Genomic DNA, 23,864 nt, shown 5'->3' with positions numbered 1-23,864 from the left:
AGTCTCATTTATCTCTTATAATTGGTCTGCTTTCCATTTATTTGTGGTGAATTTTTATACCCACATTGAATTGGTCCAACCACCAGTTATGCTTCTGTCATTTGGCTTGTACCCAGGGAATGCAAGTAATTTTTCATGTTATCCTGAGAAAAAGATAATCAAATAAATCTCTTTAAAAAATTGATATTTCAAAGTCAACTAAAAGTGATTTGCAGAATGTTTTTGATCATCTGTGCTTCTGCCTTCAGTTAACATAAATAATCAAAAGTTGGCTGTGGCACAGTATAATTCTTCAATGGAACAGTGGTCATTTGGTTGTAATACTTTGAAGGCCATCTGTCCTAAAGAAATTCAGGCACCAGAGCCTCAGATTCTTTACTTAACTTCTACCCATCTTGGAAATTAGTGTTAACCCTGAGTTCATTTGGCTAGAGGAATAAATACATTTAAGACTGATGTTGATAATATTCAGTTGAGTTAAGATACAAACAGTTAAAAGAACATTAGTTGTTGACATTAATAGTTGATATTAAATGTGGTACAAGTGATTAAAGAGTTGCTAAACAATAGGCTGTAGACTTAGTAAATTTAGATTTTAAAACTGATGTAGATAATAACTTTATATATCAAAATTACTCCTGTTTATATACAAGAAATGTTAAAAGAATGTTATGTAGATAACACCTGTCACTCCTAAAATGTACTTGGATTTCAGAGTTAAAATCACAATGAGGGGCTTCCCTGGTGGCGCAGTGGTTGAGAGTCCGCCTGCCGATGCAGGGGACACGGGTTCGTGCCCCGGTCCGTGAAGGTCCCACATGCCGCGGAGCGGCTGGGCCCGTGAGCCATGGCCGCTGAGCCTGCGCGTCTGGAGCCTGTGCTCCGCAACGGGAAGGGCCACAACAGTGAGAGTCCCGTGTACCACAAAAAAAAAAAAAATCACAATGAATACTTCATCAATCACAATGAATACTTTATCATCTCTCCCACGCCGCCCACTCCCATTTGCTTTTTACTGTTAGCGTTGACAATACATGTGCTCCTCAGAAACCCCTTAATTTCCCCAAAGTATTTGTAATTTTCTTGTCTTTTGGGTTTAGTACTATGGACTCAGCCATTGCTTTTTTATCTTAAGAAACTAATGAATTCCTAGGCATCAAGTATGTAGGAATAGATTCATACTGGGTGACTTTCTCTGCCAAATGGGTACCTCAGTATGAATTTACTACGAGTGGTTATAGGGTCTAATATGCTGTTCTGATGTTTAATTTTATCCATATCTCTATCAGTAAGGGTACCGATTAGGCTAGTGTGTCAAAGAGACCCAATGACTTTGATAAATATTTTCTCTCACTTAACAGTCTAGGGCTGATAGGCAGTCTTTTCCTCATGACTTCATGGGATGCAAGCTGGCAAAGTGACTCTGCCAGCCTTTAGGTGTGACTTCCGTGATTTCTCTGGTGGACTCCGTGATAGCAGAGGAGTGTGCACCCAATGTATTAAGACCAAAGCTTGGAAGGTAATTCATTACTTCCATTCACATTCTGTTGGTGAGAACTTGGCTACTGACCCCACCTGCTGGCAAGGGAAGCTGGGAAATGTAGTCTCAGTTGGGTAGCCGTGTACCAGCTAAAATTTGCTGAAGAGGAGAGAACAAGTTTTGAAGGTCTCCCACTTCATTTTATATCTAATGTTTTCTTTGTTTATAACATAAAATTCAATGTCAATTCAAAGTGAAGCACTTTTCCCTAACTCTCCCCCCTTCCCACCTCTCAAAAAGAATAAAAATGAAAGAGATATGCTTGCCCATTTGTTAAAGTGGAAGATTAACTTGATACCTTAAATCTGCAAATTCAGCAGAAATTGATAGAATTGCTCTTTGCTCTACAGGAGTCTTTGATAATCTGTGTCTATTTATATATCTTAAAAGAATGTCTGTCAGAAGGCCTGTTGGCCACTTGTGCAAGGATAATAAAAGGAAATTCACTGAGATCAATTCTGAGTGAGCATATCCAAGCCCTTTTAGGGGAGTGGTTGTTTCTAGTCCCAAATGTAAGACTGTTGTAGTTTGATGCCTTTGTTCAGTTGAATCCTAACTCTCCATTTTGGAGTACAGATTCATTAAACACCTTCCTGATTCCCATATAATTCTCCGTACATAGAGAAAATGCACCCGTCATGCAATCTGTAGATGTTTCTGACTTCTATGAAAGTGATTTATCATGATTAAAAAAAAATGTAGCTGGAAATCGTAGTGATATATTCCCTCCTTCTCTAGGAAATTAGTTTCTGATTATGATTTTGACTTCTATTTAAGCGGTTTAACTACAGGGATGGAATCTGCTGATCGTGCCAGCATGTATTCTTTCACCCATGTGACAAAATATTTTTTATTGTAAATTAGTAAATCATTCGAGTGACTACTTCAGTCTTAATTTCACTAACGGTGAGTCTGCTTCTGAGGGTTTGGTCACCTGGACACTGCCACGATAGCCAGATTTTTTAGCTGCCTTGCACTTGTTTGATACTGTAGTACTACCAGCTCCATATAGAGACAGGAAAAGAGGGACAGAGGGAGGGAATGAATTATTCTGACCTCTGTTGAATCATTTCTTCATTATGAGTGCTGCAAATTTTAGCTAGAGGGCAGAGACTGCCTCTTTGTGCCTTTATTTAATAGTGTTTATCAAGCAAGAGTGGCTTTAAGAAATAACTGAAAAAATTGCCTAAATACTATCAAAATGAATATCAGCTTTGCCCAAACTAAAACTAGTTTCTGAATGGGTGGAACTAAATAACCCCATGTTATTTAGTCAGTGTGTACATTTTTCAGAAGACTCATAATGTTGGACTTACTGGAATGTAGTTCTGCATAAAATTCGTGTTCTACAGGAGACAACTTAGATAACTTTGTGGTCAAGGTAGCTCATCCATTTATTAAATAAACATTGATTTAAGCCTTGCAATATGCTCATTAGTCTAATAATAATCCGTTTCTCTACTTTTAGGCAAGAGTACATAATTTTTTCTAGGCATATTTTATGCTTGGTCATCCTAAAGAGAAGAAATTCCTCAGCCTCTCTTATAGCATTTCATAATATAGAATCATTTAAAAGTTTTTTCCTGATATTCCATATTTATGGTTATGTTCTACCATGTGGAAATGGAAACTCCCCCAATAACCAGCTTTTAAGAAAAATAAACCTTCTATACTTGGAAATGGTTTGAAGTTACTTCCCAGATTTAAAAACCCTGGCTATGGGACTTCCCTGGTGGCACAGTTGTTAAGAATCCCCCTACCAATGCAGGGGACATGGATTCGAGCCCTGGTCCGGGAAGATCCCACATGCCACGGAGCAACTAAGCCTGTGCACCACAGCTACTGAACCTGTGCTCTAGAGCCCATGAGCCACAACTGCTGAAGCCTGCGTGCCTAGAGCCCATGGTCCGCAACTAGAGAAGCCCCTGCAATTAGAAGCCTGCGCACGGCAACAAAGAGTAGCCCCTGCTCGCCACAGCTAGAGAAAGCCTGCGCACAGCAACGAAGACCCAATACAGCCAAAAGTAAATAAATAAATAAATTTATTAAAAAAAAAATCTTGGCTAGATACTCTTATTTCTATCACATTCTTATATATATATATATATATATTTTTTTTTAATTATTAGTGGCATTTAATTTATTTATTTTATTTTTGCTGTGTTGGGTCTTCGTTTCTGTGCGAGGGCTTTCTCCATTTGTGGCAAGTGGGGGCCACTCTTCATCGCAGTGCACAGGCCTCTTACTATCGCGGCCTCTCTTGTTGTGGAGCACGGGCTCCACACGCACAGGCTCAGTAGTTGTGGCTCTCGGGCCTAGTTGCTCCGCGGCATGTGGGATCTTCCCAGACCAGGGCACAAACCCGTGTCCCCTGCATTAGCAGGCAGATGCTCAACCACTGGGCCACCAGGGAAGCCCCTTATATTTTTTATTTAACAAATCTATAAACTAATATTTATTGATAGTGATTAGTAACTGGAGAAATCTAAGTTCACCTAAGTGATTAGTTGAGGAGAAAAGACATAAATATATCCTGTCATCTCCTAATAATTGGATGTCTCAAAGCAGCTTATTGACAAATGAGCTGTATAGTCAAAACTGTTAAAGAATTCCAGATAGGCAGCAGAACACAGTGGTTGGAACCACACAGACTTTGGAACCACACTGCCTGGATGTGAACTGTGGGCCTGCCGCTCACAAGCTATAAGTCTAGACAATTGCTTGGTTTTCCTGTGCCTCAGCCTCCCCATATGTTAAATACAGATAATAATGACACCCATCTTATAACATTATTATAAGATTTAAATTAAATTCGTTGATATATAGTATAAAGTGTTTAGAACAGCACCTGATACATAGAAAACACGATGTGATAATAATAATAGTGGAAAACACTATAAACCAAAATGCTGTTGGAAGATTGTGTGGTGGATTAAGCTAAGATTTGAAGCAGAGATGGAATTTGGAAAAGCTGACAGGAGTGGAGAGGCTTGTGCAGGCAAGGCAGGGAGGCTGTAAGCTGTGTAGAGGACACTGACCAGAATGGTTGTGAGTTCAGAGTTGTCTGAAACATGAGGATTTAAACACTGGGCAGAGAGGCAGACTTAGGCCCAGCTCTTAGAGACTTTCAGCGTTATGGTCAGGAGTTTGGATTTAATCTTTGTAGGTGGTAGGTTACAAGCATTATTTTAATTTTGATATGAGGTAGTTTGCTGGATTGGTGGAGACAGATGGTGAGAGTGGTGGCAGGTGACATTGTAGCCAGTGCACAGGCCCGAACTGGGATGGGTACAGTAAAAATGGCGAGAAAGAGATGTTTGCAAGAGGCATCGTGATAGAAAATTGAAAGGATTTGCCTGCCTTTCTTTTTTGAGGATTTTTCTCCTACCTAGTGTGTATTCTCCCTTTATTTGGTATCTTTAACTACAGAGGGAAAATCAGAATAGGAAGCAGTCTGTGGGTGAAGCATCAGATTTTTCAGGCGGCATGCTTAGACTGAAAGGCCTGACAGGAGAGAAGTCAAGGCTGGAATTAGAAATACAGCAGTCATCTCATTAGAGCTAATATTTTAGCAATGGGAAGAGTCAAGATCTTTGAGAGAGAGGGAATAGGGAGAGCAGGACTTACTCCTTGAGGAACATGTGGTTTAAGGGAATTTGATGGAGCAGCCAAAGAATTGGGAGGAAACCAAGATGGTGTTAACTTATATTAAAGAAGAGAAGAGAATTTGCAAACTGACTGCATAGTCAACAGTGTTAGGGGCTGCAGGACAAACAGAACGAGACCTAAAACAGTTACTGTATGTGGCAATAAGGCCACTAGTAATCTTGGTAAGTGAAGTTTCAGTAGGGTGTAAGAAACCAGATTTTGGGACTTTTATTTGGGAAGCATGGATGTGAAAGGAAGAAAAAATATATGGTGGCTGTAATGGGTACAAATGAAGATGTTCAGGCAGAGAGAGAAGCCAGTGGGGAGGGAGAGATTAAAGATCTGGGGGAAGGGGGTGGGATGAACTGGCAAGGAGCTAGAGCAGATGGGAAAGATCAGGTGGAGCCTGTGGCTTAGCTTCAGAAAGGAGGAGACCCACATTCTTGGGCCGGGGCATCTTGTGCCTGGGACAGTGCTGGACATCTAGCAGGTATTTGGAAATGTATATAAAGGTGTGACTGAAAGGAAGAAGGCAGGCTAGGTGTAAAAACAGAGAGGCGGTGAAAACTAGTGAGTTTATAATGCTTGATGAGTAAAATTCTGCTATAAAGTTAGGAAACAAGATCATCAGACAAAGTGTTCATGAGGGTGGTAATGACAATGGTTACCATCTACCTATGTGTCAAGCACCATTTTAAGTGTTTTACAAGTGTTATTTATTTCTCAAACCTGTAAGGTAAGTACTAGTTCCCCATTTATTAGATGGAGAAATTAAGACAAGAAAGGTTAACTAATTTGCCCAAAAACATACATTTTGTAAGGGCATATTGGGGATTTGGACCAACATAGTCTGACTTAATAGGTCATGATCTTAATTATTGGGCTTCTGCTTCCCAGCCCTTGGGGAATGAATGGAAGATTTCAATCATTCATGAGATTCAGAACATTTATGGTAGAAATGGTGCCTGGGAAACAAACCATAAGATATAGTTTTAAAAAACCTTTTCTAATAGCAGTGAATTTTTAAAAAATGACTTAACCTCTTTTTTGGTTGTTCTAAAAGTAATATATGCTTATTGAAGAAAACTTAGAAAATAAAGTATAAATTTGAAGATTAATAATCCTAAACCCAGAGATAACCAATGTTGACAATTTTGTATATTTTCATGTAACTTTTTTCTAAGATTACTTTTTCTTTTCACAAAATTATATCATAATGTTTGTGTGTGTGTATACACACATATGTATTAGTTATATATAATCTTGTGGGATTTTCATTTAAAACTTTATTGAGTATTATTTCATGTCATCAAATACACCATAACTTTCACCATTGCTCTTTTGTTGATGATCAAGTCATTTCTGCATGTTGTTCTTATAAGTAGTACTGTAGTGGCCATCTTTCTTTGTCTACAGTTCTTATCACCTTAGGCTAGTGTATTAGTCAGGACTCCATGGTTTGTAAGTGATAGTAAACCACTTTGAACTACCTTAGGTGAAAAAGTAATTTTTTGGCTTAGGTAACTACTGAAATGACAGAGATGAAGCTGGGTCTGGTAGTTGGAGCCAGGGACAACTCGGACACATCAAAAACCCCTCCACTCCTTGTTCCTGGTTCTTTCTGCATGTTTGTTTTCTGAAACAGTTTTCCTCCATACCCTGGGAAATATGACCACAAATATCTCCCGAGCTGTGGCTCACAGCACTGTCAGCAGAGTGGGACTTCAGCTTTCTCCCCAAAAAATTTATTTTGAAGTTTTCCAAGCAAAAGGCTTTCCTATACAAGTATGTTACTATATTTGCCTTATCACATATCTATTCATCTATCAATCCTGCTGTTCATCAATGCATCTTTTAGAAATCCATTTCAGAGTAAATTGCAGACATCAGTACTTCCCCCTAAATACTTCAGCATGCATGCATATCATCAACTTAGAGTTCACTATTTGTTAACATTTTTTCTTTTGATGTAAAATCTACACTCAAAGAAATACACAAATCTTAAGTTTACATTTGCTGATTTTTGATAAATCCATACACCTGGAACCCTCAACTGTTACCACATTTTATGATCTTAAGATTTAAAGAAATCCCAGGAAATTGCTCTGACTAGCCCACTATGAGTCTGCCACCCTGACCTCACAAAGTGAGGGAAGCAACATTTTCCACATGTAAGAGGATGCTGGGCAGATAGAACTATAGATATATACAGGAGAGAGCTTCCTGGGAGTCGAATTACACTAATTGAATTTAGACAGCATGCCTTTTATGCTGTGCAAAAAGCGTGTATATTGGTTTTGTCTCCTTTAAAAAGCTGCCTCTAATGTCCCACAGTAATGATTTCTTTGCTCTGTGTACTTGTGCTTCATCATTTTTTTTCTTTAATTGATGTATCACATGTTTTGTAGGTCTTTTAAAAACAGATTGTAAACTCTTGAGGGCAGAGACCACTTTTTTCAAATCTAACCTTATTCCTTGTATAGTGGCATGTAATGGTAGATACTCAAATTCTCCAACCAGCCAGATCCTTTAGGCATCAGTTGAAGGTGCTTTTAGCTGCAAGTAATAGGAAACCTTGACTCAAAGAGGCTTAAATAATCAGGAAGTATACTTCCTTATGTAAAATTATAGAGGTTGGCCAGCTTCAGGGTTGGTTAATGTGTGGCCTAATGGCATTGTCAAGAACCTAGGATTTTTCTGTCTTTAGGCTGTGCCATCATTTCTGTGTCAGTTTTGTCCTTAGATTGTATCCTTTCACAATCATAGGATGGCTGTTATATGTCCAGGCAGTAAATCCAGATGCAGTAATATCGCTTCCCTTCTGTCCCTCAAAAGAGCTAAGAAACCTTTTCCAAAAGCCCTCGAGCAGACCTCCATATTTTATTGGCTAGAACTAATTGATATTAACAAACTCAAATCAGTCACTGGTGAAGAAAATGGAACCAAGGTGACTTCTGATCAAGATTTACCCATAGATAGGTCATCTCTCCCCTTTCCACATGGGAGTGGAGTGGACACTGATATAATCAGGACTGTTAGAAAGAAGGAAGAAAGGAAAGGAAAGAAGGTCCTTTAGACTGTTAGAAAGAAGGTTGATTGTGTAGGCAACAGGTAACGCCTGTTACACAGCATTATTACTTAATGAAAATGCCTCATCTTGTCCTCCGAAGTTGGTGGTGGTTGGACACATGGAAAAAAATCTGTATTTGACTCTTGTTGCTGTCTGAATGCTCTCTCCATCGGTGACATTTAATGCTATATATTGGCCCTAGTCTTTTCGGTTTTAGGTGGTTAAAATTTTTTCCACTTCTTCCTCGGATTCATCAGTCTTTGACTCTTACTGCATTTTGAAAATGTTCATTTTAATTGTTTCATTAATTTCATCTGGAATTAATTCCTATAAGCCTAATATCTAAGCCTGGATTCTCTGACAAACAAAGCCTGAGACAAGGATTAAAGTTGATGCTTTCGTTGAAAGGTGTAAGTCAGATCTGTAAGGGTAAAGGCAAAAGGAGAAGCAAGGAATGGTGCAAAGAAATTGATTCGATGTATTGTAGAGCTCTTGCTTCACAACAAGCTCTGAAGAGACATAGCAGATCTTTCAGCAGGTGTGTTCACTTGCCAACAGGATTCCTCTGAAAGGGTTGCAGTGAGGAATTACACTTGAGTAGTCCTTGGAAAAAAGAAGGAAAAGGGAGGATTTATCTGCCTGCTTTCCTCCTGTCTCCTGTTCCTGGTTGATGGAGGTTTATCCCATGGGGAGCTAACTCCTCTGTACTCCTAGCATCATGCAGACCCTCTGCAGCTACTCGGGATGCTAGATCCATGCCTTGCAGTGTGATATTTCATATAAGCCCAGAGTGACTTGGACGAGGCACCAACTGAGAGAGAAAGACACAGACACACATAGAAGTGGTTGCAGTTATCTGAAAAAGTGTATAGGTTAGTGTCCAATTACACCTAAGAAGGTTGAAGTTGAACTTTTCTGCCATAGCATTACTTTGGTATTTAGTAACTTGGAAACGTTAGTTTCAGAAAGCCAGAGATTGCTTTGGCTATTCAAGGCTATAAAGCTTAAGATAATCACCTTATGAGATGTTTTACTTTTCTCTGGTCTGGGAATCTCTTATAGGAAGTGTTGACAGTGTTCCAGAGCCCACAAATCGTATTGGTTATTGTGGATCTAGGTCAGCATTGACTTCTTCATAGTCATCTCGAAATATGACATGGCTGAGTGGAGTGGCTCTGGGCACCCTTGGATTGTCCAGTCTTTCCAAGTTTATCCAGAGGGAGGGGACATGGGGATATATGTATACATATAGCTGATTCACTTCGTTGTACGGCAGAAACTAACACAACACTGTAAAGCAATTATACTCCAATAAAGACATAAAAAAAAAAGATTGATGGATTTTTTGGAACTCTAGACACTTGGAAATCCTCTGAGTATTGGCTTTGAATTCTACAAGTTTTTTTACCAGGCCAGCTTCTTTTCAAAGAGAGCCATTTTGCTTTTTGTTCAGAGTACAGAAAGAGAATCCTGTTGAATTGGTGGCAGAAGAGGCACAATCTGATGGAATGAAGGAAGGAGTATCCTTTCTGGGTTGGTTTGGTCTTTGCACTCCTCATATGTTTCTTGTTTTCTTGGGTTAAGATCTCTGTTTTTTTCCATTAGTGTACTTTACTTAGATCACTATGATTGCTTTATAGGTATTATAGAGTAATGGTAGCTGTTTTGGTATGGGAGATGACAGGATGAGCTTGTCAGAGATGAATGTTAATTGGATGCATCTAATAAGCCCGAGGAGACTTCCCGCTTCTGTGTCGTCATAGAACTGAGGCAAGCATTTGGCCATTCCCGGCATGTCACTAGATGAGCACTCTTGATCCGTTCTGAATTGCCTACAGTGGGTGGCACTGGCTTGAAACTGTGGCACTGTGTAGCCCTTTGAGCTGCATTGAAAGCATGAGGATTTTTGCCAGTCTTTGGTTTGTGCTACCCAGATTTTTGAAAGTGTTCTGAAAGGATCTGGGTTCTTTCATCAGACTTTGGTGTCTTGACTTAACCTAGGGGCATAAAGTCACATTAGATCTATTGGTGTTAAAACACAGAGCTCTACATATATCTAGTTAGTTGACCCTCTTCTTCCTGCTTTTAAAAATTAATGAAATGAAGGGGTGCTATTTGCCTTAAGATAGCCTAAAAATAAAAGCTCCTTCCCCCAACCGTTTTCTAGTCCGATGAAGATGATTGCCTTTCTCTTTCATTCACCTTGGATACTTCTTACTTGCCATGAGTTGTGGGGCTACTTGTAAGGCTGATTTAAGGTGGGATATTTTCTCCTTTTTGAGGCTCTGCTTATGAGCTAGAATCATAAAAATTCAAGAATTGTGCCAAATGTTCTTTTGTTGATGACTGTGATTTAGTCTGTTATGTAACTGTAATGTATAATTTACACATCCTGAAGATCATCAGTCTCTGTACAGAGTGACTATATTTAACCCTCACTTCTTTGGAAAAAGAGAACATTACCAATTATCTTTGAAACTATATTTGTGAGACAATGCACATTGATCCACACTCTGTCTCCATTTTTAATTTTTGGTGTGTTAAGTCATACTTTATGACTTATTCTGTGCTTTTCATGTATAAAGGCTCAGAGGAGAAAGAGAGAGCTTAGTGCTAGTGACTATATCTTGAGGCTTCCATGGCTTATATTATCTAAACCAAGAACAACAGACAATAATATCCCAGTCATCTCTATTAATATGCAGGTCCAGAAAGAGCAAAAGGGTAAATTTCTTTCCACTATTATCTTTCAGTTGTGGAAGGGAGTAGAAAGAGAGGGTATTGAAATACTTAATGGTAAACAGTTAGTAGTAAGAAAATAATACTTCCTTTTTCTATCAATGTATTGTGATGCTACTAGTGCCTGTGTCATTTGAAGAGCTTTTGAGAAAGAAAATGGTTAATGTTGGTTTTCTTTTATCTTAAACTTTGTAAGTTAAGTCCAGTTTTAAGCTCAAATTCCATAACAGGTAAATAAATTTGTTTATTTACCACCCAACATTTTGCCTCATTGCCCTGCCACAGGCTCTGCTTATATGAAGTTGTCGATGTGAGAGGAAGTGTTGACTGTGTTCACGTAGGACTGTATTCCCTTAAGAAAGGAAGCCTTGAATGAGAAAATGATGTTCTCATTAAATCAGCTCTTTAAGAGTAGGTGGGAGGAATTGCTATCGATCTAATGGATTTAATGGTTCATATACAAAGTCTGTGGAATAGAAGTAATATTCTGCAGCTGAGCAACTGTAGATTAATCCATCTTCAGACAGAATTCTGGAAGCATCTGTAAAACTGGAAAGTTACATTTTCTTTCCCCTTTTCAGGCACAACTGGACTAAGTGTATTCCCTAAATACTTTAGAATCAAGTTATATCCACATAAGTAGGTCTACAAAATATCATATGAAAAATTGAAATAAAATCATAAAATATAGATGTTAGGTTCTTGTTGGCTACGTTTGCTCTGGTGCCAGTTTGTTTGGAAGGGCTGCAGTGTTGAAGATAACCAGAGGTAACCTGTAGAAACTCTTTCTTTCTTGGGTGGTTCTCTAATAACTAGTGGTGGTCTATTTTAGTTCATTTGGATGAAGTAGTCCTTTTAAGGGGGGTGGTGAAGTCAAACATTTAAGCTTCTCTTCAGGCTCTCCCTTTGACCCTTTTAAAATCCTTTTATTTTATTCTACTCACTGAAAGCACATCACCAAGCCTCCCTTCTTTGTCAGGAAAGGCCAGCATTCCCTCTCCCCTTCCCACCCTAACCTTTAATGAGTAGTTGGTTCTGTGAAGATATGGGGGCTCCCAGGACATGTGAGAATTTTGATAGATATGAGTGACATTGTATGGATGGAAATGAGGTGGACCTTGTTCATGTTTCATTCTCATATAAACTACATATTCCATTTATGCTTTACATCTACAAGATACTCCATTTAGGTAGCACATACTGTTTGAAGGTTCTCAAGGGAACAAAAAGTAAAATAATAACAATAATATTAACAACTACAACTCTGTTTATTAGCACTGGAAAAAATGCCAAAGGAATTGGGATTTTTGGTAACTACAACTAAAAGAAGAAGAGACTCATATTAAGAATAACAGCAGTACCATGTGTCTCCATAGCACATGGCCATTTACAAAGCACTCTTCATCTGAATTTAATATGGCCTAATGTGATAGCAGGGGGGTGGATTCCCATGGTTTCTTTAGCTTTAAGATCTCGGGATCTAAATCTTCACACCATAAAATTTTTTTTTTTTTAATTTTTTTGTGGTACGCGGGCCTCTCACTGTTGTGGCCTCTCCCGTTGCGGAGCACAGGCTCCAGACGCGCAGGCTCAGCGGCCATGGCTCACGGGTCCAGGCGCTCCGCGGCATGTGGGACCTTCACGGACCGGGGCACGAACCCGTGTCCCCTGCATCGGCAGGCGGACTCTCAACCACTGCACCACCAGGGAAGCCCTCACACCAGCAATTTTAATTGACATTGTTGCTATACTGTATTATCAGACAGCTTGAATAGTCAGATAGTCTGCTATTAGTGGAGCTGTTCTTCATGTTTAATCTTTTCCCTTGCCTGCTTCTTTCGTCACTGTCACTTTTCAGTTTGAAGACTGGAGCATATGTAGCCATCTTTATTTACTTTTGTTCAGTGCTAGTATTTGCCTTCTACTAAATGAGGTTGTCCTTTATGAGACAGCTGGTAATTTATCTCTACAGTCAAGGCTCATATACTGCATTTTAGAACCTGGGATATGTTAGTAAGGCTTAAAAAATTTAAAAAATCATCTGAATTAACACTGCACTGGTGATGGTGCGCTACAGACAACACCCCTCCAACCCTGCAAAAACAAGCCAACACCTGAATGTCTAGTTGACGGTATTGGTACTTCCAATCTCTCCTGATAGCTTTACAATCAACAGTAGACTGTGAGAATGGCTATAAATATATATATATATATGTGTGCGTGTGTGTGTATGTCTTCATATTAATCTCTTTCTCCAAAGCAGAATCATTCCTTAGGGTAGTTTTTATGAGCAGTACTCCTAATTTGATTTTATATCAGTCCAAGAAGCATTTTTTCTCTTCCATTTACATCAGGGTTGTTGAAAGCACCATTGAACTTTTAAACCAAAATGGGAGCACTTCTTAAAACATGCTTTTATTAAATCAACCTGATAAGAAAAACTCTGTAAGCCAGCATATTCCAAGGTTCCCAGGGCTCTAATGGGGTCCATAGTTAGACATTAGATTAAGGGTGGGGCACTATGAATTCCTCAGAATTTATACTTGGAGTGTATGGTCCAACCCAGTCAAGAACCACTGCACTGGGACTTCCTGGTGATGCAGTGGTTAAGAATCCACTTGCCAATGCAGGGGGCACAGGTTCAAGCCCTGCTCTGGGAAGATCGCATATGCTGCGGAGCAACTAAGCCCACACGCCACAACTACTGAGCCCACGTGCCACAACTACTGAAGCCTGCACGCTTAGAGCCCACGCTCCGCAGCAAGAGAAGCCACTGCAATGAGAAGCCCGCATACCGCAATGAAGAGTAGCCCCCGCTCACCGCAACTAGAGAAAGCCCACATGGCAGCAACAGAGACCCAGTGCAGCCAAAAATAAAATAAGTAAAGAACGACTGCACTTATTAATGTAGCTTTTTGACTGGATCCTTGTTATATTTTTGTTAATTTGGGGGCTTTTAGACTATACACACTTTAAAATCTTATTATCTTTACATTACATGTATGATAATGTTAAACTTCAGCATTATTCTATCAGTATAGTAGTTAATTAAACATTTATATAAAGAATAGTTTATAATGGTATGAGTTCATTTTAAAAATCTGCCCCTTCAGAATTAAAAATTCAATTCTTAAAGGTGATGAAGATATTTCCTGAGATTTATTAAACTACTGATGATTGCCTCTAAAAGGATTTTGTTTTGTTTTGTGAAAGGGTCAGGCAAAATAGCTTAGCTCCCAACAACACCTCTACTCTGATACATAATCTGGCAAAGATTTTGCAGAGCATATTATGTAAAGTTGTTAAAGAAGAATTCACTTCAGTCCAGTAAGCAGCTCCCACCTTCTGCTTTGCTCTGGAGAGACAATGGTGAAGGAACCTGCATCCTTATTCTTAAACAGCTCACAGTGCATTGGAAGAGTGAATTTTACGTGGTTCATCTCATTTGATGGCATCTGAGAGTCACCATGTGGTGTTTGATGTGCATACGTTCCATAGGCACTCCACAATTAAAAGGGTGATGTGAACCTTATCGTCCCTTTCCTTCTGTAAAACATAGTGGTAGTTTTTCATTGCCCTGTGGATCAAGCGCAGAATCCCTACTCTGAGCTTTGAAAAGGACCTCAGACCATTTCCTTTACCTTTCCTCTACTTGCCCACATCTAGGTTAAGCGTTTCCCAGAATTGCACCTTATGCCTTTCCTGTCATCTATCCAGGTAAATCTTTACTCTTTTTTCTTCCATGTGAAAATGTTTCAAATGTGAAAAAGTGAATGGTTTCCCTTCATACTTTGAATTGTGCATAATGACTATGTAGTTAATCATCATCATTCAAATGCGATTCAGATACACTAAGTGTATTTACAAAATACTGTGGTAGAAGAACAAGGGAGGAAATGCTTATTTCTGGGGAATTCAGAAAATATTTTACAAAGAAGATAATATGTACCTAGGTCTTCAAGGATGAGTAGGAGTTTCCAGGTGTATTTTGGGCAGGAGGAATATATATGAAAAGTTATGGCATCATACATTTGCAGCAACATGGATGGACGCAGAGATTATCATACTAAGCGAAGTAAGTCAGAAAGAGAAAGACAAATACCATATGATATCACTTATATGTGAAATCTAAAATACGATACAAATGAATATATGAAACAGAAGCAGACTCACAGACAGAGAATAGACTGGTGGTTGCCAAGGGGGTGGGGAGTTGGGGGAGAGAAGTATTGGGAGTTTGCGATTAGCAGATGCAAACTATTATATATAGGATGGATAAACAACAAGGTCCTACTGTATAGCACAGACAGGTATATTCAATATCCTTTGATAAACCATAATGGAAAAGAATATATATGTATAACTGAGAATATATATGTATAACTGCTGTCCTTTGCTGTACAGCAGAAATTAGCACAACTTCAACTAGTACATCAACTATACTTCAATAAAGTTAAAAAAAAGAAATTTATGGCGTCATAAAGAAATGTGGCATGTTTAGGGAACATCGCTGGACTGTACAGTATGCACGTTTCTTTGGTGGTGCTGGTGCTGGGAGACATAGGATTTGTATGACAAGCTCTGAGATGCAGAAGCCAAGCCATGTGGTTCTTTTAGAATGCTGTGTACTAGCACATTACCAACTGGTTTAGGCACTTGGTAAATATTTTCTTTTGATGAAACATGAGGCTAAGAGTAGCTGGCTCTTTGATCAGGGGGAGAAAATGTGAGTAATTCCTTTAAGAACCATACTCATTCATCATTCATCAGGTATTCATTCAACAAATACATACTGAGGCTGCTGCGCTCAGAGCAACAGGGGAGATATAAAGATGTTTCTACCCTGTTTGTGCAGTGCCTCTTCTGCAAATTCAGGGTTTTATTAGAGTTTTCTTTGAGTAGTGTTAATTCTGTGTCATTTTATTATGTCTTATGCATACTTGCTACTAAAGCACTGTGTAGTTACTTCTTTCTCTGAAAGGTTCAACACTATTTTAACCCACTCCACCGCTTTATTTCAGGAGTTCTCACTCTGCATTTTGAGGAAGGCTCAGGTGCTCAAATGGCTGGCATTTTTCTACATTTCATGCCTTGATAGCAAGTATTTATAAGGTCAAGAAGGCGGAGCATGCAGGGTTAGAGATGTGAAAGCTGATTTATACTGAACCTTTTAGGCCTAACATACCTTAGCTGCCATTCTTTATAAGAAACTATAGTTTAACTGTAGAAAATAACCCTGAAAGCAGAATAGAAACTTTGTTGTTGTTTTTTTTTTTTTTTTGGTCTGCACAGGTTGTGGGATTTCAGTTCCCTGACCAGGGATCAAACCTGGGCCCATGGCAATGAAAGCACCGAGTCTTAACCTCTGGACTGCCAGGGAATCCCCCAAACTTTGTTCTTAAAGATTGCACTCCTGGTAATATGTCCTTTTACTAGTGTGTGGAAGGTTCTTGAAGATTATTTAAAATTCATTCATTCCTTCTCTTCCTTCCACCCACTGCCCTGTTCCCTTCTTTGCTTCATCACATTTTTTTTTTTTTTTTTTTGCGGTACGCGGGCCTCTCACCGTTGTGGCCTCTCCCGTTGCGGAGCGCAGGTTCCAGACGCGCAGGCCCAGCGGCCATGGCTCACGGGTCCAGCTGCTCCACGGCATGTGGGATCTTCCCAGACCCGGGCACGAACCCGTGCCCCCTGCATCGGCAGGCGGACTCTCAACCACTGCGCCACCAGGGAAGCCCGCTTAATCACCTATTTGAATAACTTCTATGTGTCAGCAGTGTTCTGGGTATTGGGTTACAAGAGTAAACATTGAGCTCCTCCTCCTCAAAGAGAGTTGTTAACAGCAGTTCTTCTCAACCCTGGCTGTACATTAGCTGTAAGGCTTACATGTAAGCCTTTAAAAAGTACAGGTGCTGGGGTCCCTGCCCTGGAGATTCTGATTCAGTGGTTCTCAGGTGAGTAGGTAGGATTACAGACAGATCAAGAGGCAATTTCAGTTCTCTCAAGTGGGGCTATAGGATAGTTAGTACTGGAGAGCATTACCTAGTCTAGTCTTAGAAGATCAGGGTTGGTGGAGGAGTGAGGAGGGTGTGAGTGCATCGTGGAAGGTGAAAGCCTGTCTTAGATTTTTGGGAATAACATGTATGGACTGCAAGAAGAGAAAGCATGGAAAATTGGTAGTTTATTATGGTCAGAGCATAGAAGAGGAGGCAAGGAGTATCCAGAAATGAGACTGGAGAGGCAAGCAGGGTCCAGATCATTCAGGGCTTTGTCAGCCAGGTTAAGAAATTTGAATTCTGTTCTGAAGACAGTTGGAGCCATTGATGGGTTTTATGTAGCAGAGTCATGTAAGATTTACTATGTTTTCATACGATCACTCCTGCTGCTCTATGGAGAACGCTTTGAGGGAGATAAGAATAGAATTTAAAGACTTTTACAGAAGTCTAGGCAAGAAATGCCGTGGCTTGAATCAAGGTAGTGGCAGTGGAGATTCAGAGAAGTGGGCAATTTAAGGAAATATTCAGTTGTTAGAATATACTGACCTTGGTTAAAAGTAGATGTGTTGAGGGAGTGGGGAGAGACATCAATGTGTCACAGACTAGGTTCTTGGCTTGGGGTCACGGGTACCATTCACTAAATGGGAATACAGGAGAAGGGGCAGATGGGGCAGGGAAAGGTGATGAGTTTATTTTAAATATATTGAGTTTGAGGTGCCAGTTGGCCACCCAAGTAGATATATCACCTGGCCATTTAGGCATACATGGTCTGAAGCATGGGAGTAGGATCTGGGCTAAAGATAAAGATTTGGGAGACATTTGCATTTATATAGAGTAACTGAAACCATATGAGTGCATGAAATGATTCAGTATGTGTAGAGAGGGGCGAATGTCTGGGTTAGAACATTTTAGGAAACATTTTAGGAAAGGAGGAGAAAAGGAGGAGCCTTAGAAGGATATTGAAAAGGAGTGGTAAAGGTAGAAGGAACATCAGGTGGGTGAGTTGTCATGTAAGGCAAGAGAACTTTTTAAGAAGGAGGGAGTGATCAACAGGGTTAAATGTCATAAAGAGGTCAGTAAGAAATTTTCATTTGCTTTAACAACAAGAATGTTCTGTCAGAAGGAAGAGCAGTTTCATGGAATGGAGAGGAGTGGGTTGAAGGGTGTGAGGTAAAATAATCATGAATAATATCAAATCATGTTGTACACCTTAAACTAATACAGTGTTGTATGTCAATTATATCTCAATAAAACTGAAAAAAATAATTGTGAGTTGACACTTGTTTCAAGAAGTTTGAGACAACAGAGGTAGGACGGATGGGTGGTAACCTGAGGCAGAGGGGTTGAAGGAGAATTGTTGAGACAGGAGAAATTTAATTATTCTGTTGGTTCCCTCCTAGAGTGATCATTCATTAAAGACCCTTTGTGAGCCGAACTCTGTGCTCTATGCTGAGAACAGATCTTAATTCTAGCGGAATAGCTACTTAATAATTGAATAACAAAAATAATGAGAAGCACTACAAAGGAAATAAGCAGAATGCTGCGGCGGAGAATGATAGTGAGACCTACTTAAGATAGTGCGGTCAGGAAAGGCCTCTTTGAGGAGGTGTCGTTTTAAAATGAGATCTGCGGGGTTTGAGACAAGATGGCAGAATAGAAGGACTTGAGCTGACGTCCTCTCATGAAGATACCAAAATCACAACTAACTGCTGAACAACTATTGACAAAAAATAAATTGAGATCTGAAGAATGAGAAGGAGACAGGGAGTAAAGAACCTAGGAAAGAGTATTTCATTCAGAGAGAGCATTAAGTGCATAGGTCCTGGGATGGAAGCAGCTTGGTGTATTCCAGAAACCAGCAGGAACAGAAGGTTTTTATGGCCACAGTGAGGTGAGCTGGGGAGAGTAGCACGAGTTGGGTCACGTATGCATGGTGTTAGTTTGTGTTTTATTCAAGAACTGTGGGAAGCCATTAAAAGGTTTTAAGCAGAATGACACAATCTGATTTTAAGTTCTAAAAAAGTCACAATGGCTGTTTCCTGGATAATGGGTTACTAATGGAGGTAGGACAAGGACAGAAGAAGGGAATAAGTCAGTGGCTACTTGGATTAGGATGGAGGTAGAGGGAAGAGGATGGCTAGTGAAATACACTGTGAGGGTAGAATCAGTAAGATTTGGCTGATGAGTGCCGAAAAGGCCAAGGGACACGGAGGAGGGAACGCTTCAGCGTCTGGTTAGTGTCTGCATAACTGGTAACACCATTTACTGAGCGGGGAAGAACTGAGGGGGCCCCAGATTTTCAGTGCGGGTTGGGGCTGGGAAGACATGCAGAATCAAAAGCTCCCATTTTATACATGCTAAAATTCGTTTGCATAAGAGAGAGATTTTAACTCAGCAATTGAATTGTAGATATGTGGAGGTTAGAGGACAGGTTTGGTCTATAGATAGATATTTAAAATTAGTTGGTGTATAGATGTGTTTCCAGCCATGAGAATGGACAAAATCACCTGAGAAGAGGACGTAGAGTGAAGCTCTGAGCAATGCCAGTATTTAGAAGTCAGAAAGAGGAGACAGAGCTTGCAAAGAAAATTGAGAAGGCGGCTAATGAAGTAGGAACTCGGGAGAAGGTGGTATCATGGAAGCTGGGAAGGGTGTTTCAAGGAATGAAGGGAGGAAGCAGCTCTGTTGAATGGTTCTAATAGGACCAGAAAAGTGGCTCTGGATTTGGCATCACCTAGATTAATGGTTATCCTTGCAAAATCATGTTCAGTGTTATGGTGGGGTCAGAAGATTAGTGAAAACAAGTGGGGAAGTAGAGCTATACTAATTGTACTAAATCTTTTAGAATTGATCTAATTCATTCTTTTAAGGGCTGTATGATGGTCCGTGGTATGGTTCTATCATAATTTATTCAACTATCACTATTGATGAGCATTTGCTTTGTTTTCATTTTTGCCTTTGAAAATAAGGCTATAATGAACACTCTGCACTCCCCCATCCCTGCACCCCGTGAGTGTGTGTGTGTGTGTGTGTGTGTGTATCCATACTTAAACATTGGTATGTTTGTATAGGAGAGATTCTAGGAATGGGTGAAATGGATTGAAGAACATAGGTATTTTATGTAATTTTAGCTGGTATTGCTAATTACTTTCTCAAAACTGTAAAAATTCACGTTTTCACCTGCAATTTTTGAGAGATTGATGATGCAGGAAAAAGGGGGTCTAACCGAAGGTGCAAAGTCCTTGAATAGGTAAGAGGAGATGGGGGCTAAAGTACACGTGAAAGGGCTGGGCTTTGATAAGTAAAGGAATACTTTCTCCATTGTAATGGGGAGGGAGGAGAAGATTATTTAGTTGCCCATAATTTTGTAGTTTTGGTGGTAATAACATGAGGACATTCTATAGCCTCAGTGAAATAAGATATGAAATCATCAGTTGAAAGGAGGAAGTTGGAAAACTCAAATTATGAAGTCAATCCTAGAAAGTCAAAAAGGATGTACAGTAGGATTGCTGGACCATGTTGAATTTAAAATGTAGTCAGATTGTATGGTTTTCTGTGGCTGTATACTGTTACTTGAGTTTGTACTCAGATAAAGTGTATACCTGGGGTCACTAGGCCTGGGGTTTGCTAAGCAAATATGATGGAGAGAGAGAGGGGACAGGGGAAGTAAAAGTACTCTGCAAGGAATGATTATACATAGACTGAAAAAGTAAGATGAACAAAGAGGGACAGAAAGGGGTTGTGAGATTGTGATTGAGAATCAGTAGATTAGAAGGTTCAATGAGGAAGAAGAATTTTTAGCAGTGGAGATACTAAAACTAATGAATGGCAAGGATGGGGAGGGGTGTTGTAATGTGGGATGTGTGAATTTAGAATTTTGGCATGGGTAATGGATTCTGTTGACCAGCTCAAGGAGTTGCCCGTGGATTTGGGTCACTGAGATACAGTGGAAGAAGGGTCCCTGAAAGAGGTTATCAAGGACCTGGGAGGCCAAGATATTGTTTGCATAGTGTATGTTCTTGTTGACATATGATGACAGGAGTGGGAGTGGAAGGGAAGCGAGCCAGGAGTACAGGTTTTCAGTTGGGTGGAATAAGGGTGAAGATGGTAAATAACGGTGCCAATGGGGGGCGGGGCTTGAGCTTTGCTCGAGCATGGAGATTTGGAGACATGCGCAGAGTAGGAAGAGGCCTGTTGGGAGTATAGTGGAGAACAGGCATAGCTGCCTCCCCTACCTCCTGGCCCTGGGACTTATGGGGCATTGAGAGAAAAATAATTACTTCTTGAGAGGGCTGCTGGGGGAGCGTGTTTATATGCTGGTGATAAGGGAGTGAGGGAGAGGTTGGGGAGGGAAAGGTTGGCTAGCAGAGCTTCCTGACCAGGGAGAATAGATTGGCTGTAGGGCCTTAGTGGAGAGATTAGCCTTGGCCTCCTCACAAAGGGAAGGAGGATAGGCAGCAGGCCCAGCCATGGGTTGGGTGGCCAGAGGCTGGTGCATCTCTCTCTTCTCTGCAGAAGGTGGCAAGAACAGCTGCTGAGGAGATGGGAGAGGAATGGAGGAGGTTTGAGATAGCAGCTGTGGAGAGTGGAGGTGACACATAGAAGGATCGTCAAAAGATGTTGAGGACTCAACTGAGACAGGAGATTATGAGTTAGGCATAAACTTCTCCCTTCCCGCCCCTCCCGTTACATATGTAGTATCTATTTTCCTCATTCCCACCAGACTGAATTAATTACTTTTTCACCTATATTTCCATAGTATTAAAACACCTACTTTTATATCTCTTATCACATTGTGTTACAGTGATTTACCTGGTTTCCCTTTTAGAGTGTGAGTTCCTAGACTATGTCCTAGGTTATGTCTCATTTATCTCCTCTTCATGATCACCTGGAATAATTACTGGAACATAACAGGGGCTCAGTTAATGTTCATTGAATTGAATCAAATTATACAAGTATGGTTATTTTATTTTCTAAAAGTTCTATTTCTTCATTAATATGACACCATATTTTCTAAACATCTTGCTGGTTTCTGTGGGCACAGTATGCTCATTAAGGGTAAGCCATCCTGTTTCCATCTCATGCAAGAGCAAGACTTGTGCAGAAGATTAAAATATCCCACTCGTCTCTACAGGTTTGGCATGAATTTATTTGCCTTTGGAATTTCTGTCAGCAGAATCTTTGTTTGCCTTGTTATTGACCTTACCATTTGGCCATAAGGGCATTCTTTGAGAAGACAGTGAATGGCCATATTCTTCTGAGTGAATGGTACCATGCTAACATTCTTTCCCTTCAGAGTGAATGGTACTGTGTTACGTTATTTGAAAACTGTGGCTTGACGTGGAGGAGAGAGCTTTTCTTATAAAAAGAACCCCAATAAGCAAAATTAAAATGTCACCTTGCTTTCAAATTGTTTGAAATGTTGTACTGACATGAAGACCATACAACCATGGAAAAATATTAATTTGCCCATTAACGTGCTCATATTGTTTTGTGGGTGGGAAAACGAAGGTACATGAAGTATTATTCATATTCCATGTCAGCAGCCACAACTTTGGAAGGAGGCTTCCTTAGGTTCCCTCTAAAATAGAATTATAGAATCTCATGTTCGGAGGTACCACAGAGAGCCAGCTGGTCCCACCACCCAGTACATTTGAATCCTCTCTTCAACATCCTCAACAGGTAGGTGCCAAGCATCTGCTTGTATACCTCTAGGGATCAGCAGTTTTCCTGAGAACAGAGACCAGGTTCTGCATTGACACAACAACGTTGCTATCTCTATAACAGTAGTTCTCAAACTTTTGTTTCCAAGAGCCCTTTATACTCTTAAAAACCATTAAGGACCTTAAAGAGCTTTTGCTTATGCAGAGCATACCTATCAATGATTATTTATTTATTTAAAAATTTAATAACAAACCCACTACATCTCAATGTAAATAACATTTATTAATGAAAAATAACTGTATTTTCCAAAACAAAATAAATTTAGTGAGAAAAGAGGCCTTGCAAATCTCCTTAATAGCTGATACAATAAATAGAAGACAGTTGGGATTCTCATATCTATTTTCTCATTCAATCTGTTGTAATATCACAGGTCATGTAGTACATACATGGCTGGCAAATAACTTCTTAGAATTAACAAACTTTGACCTCACGGACCTCCTGAAAGGGTCTCAGGGGCCCCTAGGAGTCCCCAGACCATACTTTGAGAACTGCTGCTGTCTTGTACACCAAGAGATGGGATGAATCGATGAAGTAAACTGTTAGAGACTGGAATGAAAAAAAATATATATATATATGCAAGAGGGGCTAAGAAAAACGTCAACAAATATTGAGTGCCTACCATGTGCCTGAATGTAAAACACTGAAAATTCTAACACTTAGATCAATTGTTCCTTGTATTTTTCAAGATGAAGATGCTCTTTGACTTCAAAAAATATTTCTGGATTGTAAATTAGCTATGGTACTTAAAGAAGCCATTCATTGAGAAAATGACAAAAAGCCGCTGCGAATTTACTTACGGTTTTTAAGAAATTTCTGTTTTCATCATCACACCAGTGTCTGTGGACATTAGAAAACAAATACTGTGTCTGTGTTTTTATATAGTTGATCCACAGGCCCGTGGGGATCTGCAGAACCCTTGCAGGTAACTCTGTGCCTGGCCTATGGAGCTGCCCCCCACCACATATGATCCATGGGCTGGGAACCATGGTTCTGTGTGTGATATTCTTCCCCCTCAGAAGTCATTCATCAGTTCTTGTCACCAGTCTTAAAGGTGTTGCATGATGGTTGTTTTGAAACCATTAAGACTTTTGATGCCTTCAATTAAGATGGCTGGGTGTCATAAAAAAAAAAAAAACAACAGCCAAAG

The 23,864-nt window shown here is 39.9% G+C and overlaps 1 protein-coding gene across 5 annotated transcripts in view; it reads left to right on the top strand.

Annotated features, from left to right (window-relative positions):
• Positions 1 to 23,864, top strand: part of BTBD9 (BTB domain containing 9) — a 414,901-nt gene that overhangs the window by 92,904 nt on the left and 298,133 nt on the right. The gene's annotated exons all lie outside the window — the stretch shown is intronic.

Source organism: Lagenorhynchus albirostris, chromosome 10 (assembly GCF_949774975.1).
Source record: "Lagenorhynchus albirostris chromosome 10, mLagAlb1.1, whole genome shotgun sequence".
NCBI classification, from domain to species: Eukaryota; Metazoa; Chordata; class Mammalia; order Artiodactyla; family Delphinidae; genus Lagenorhynchus; species Lagenorhynchus albirostris.
This window is presented reverse-complemented; position numbering and strand designations above follow the sequence as displayed.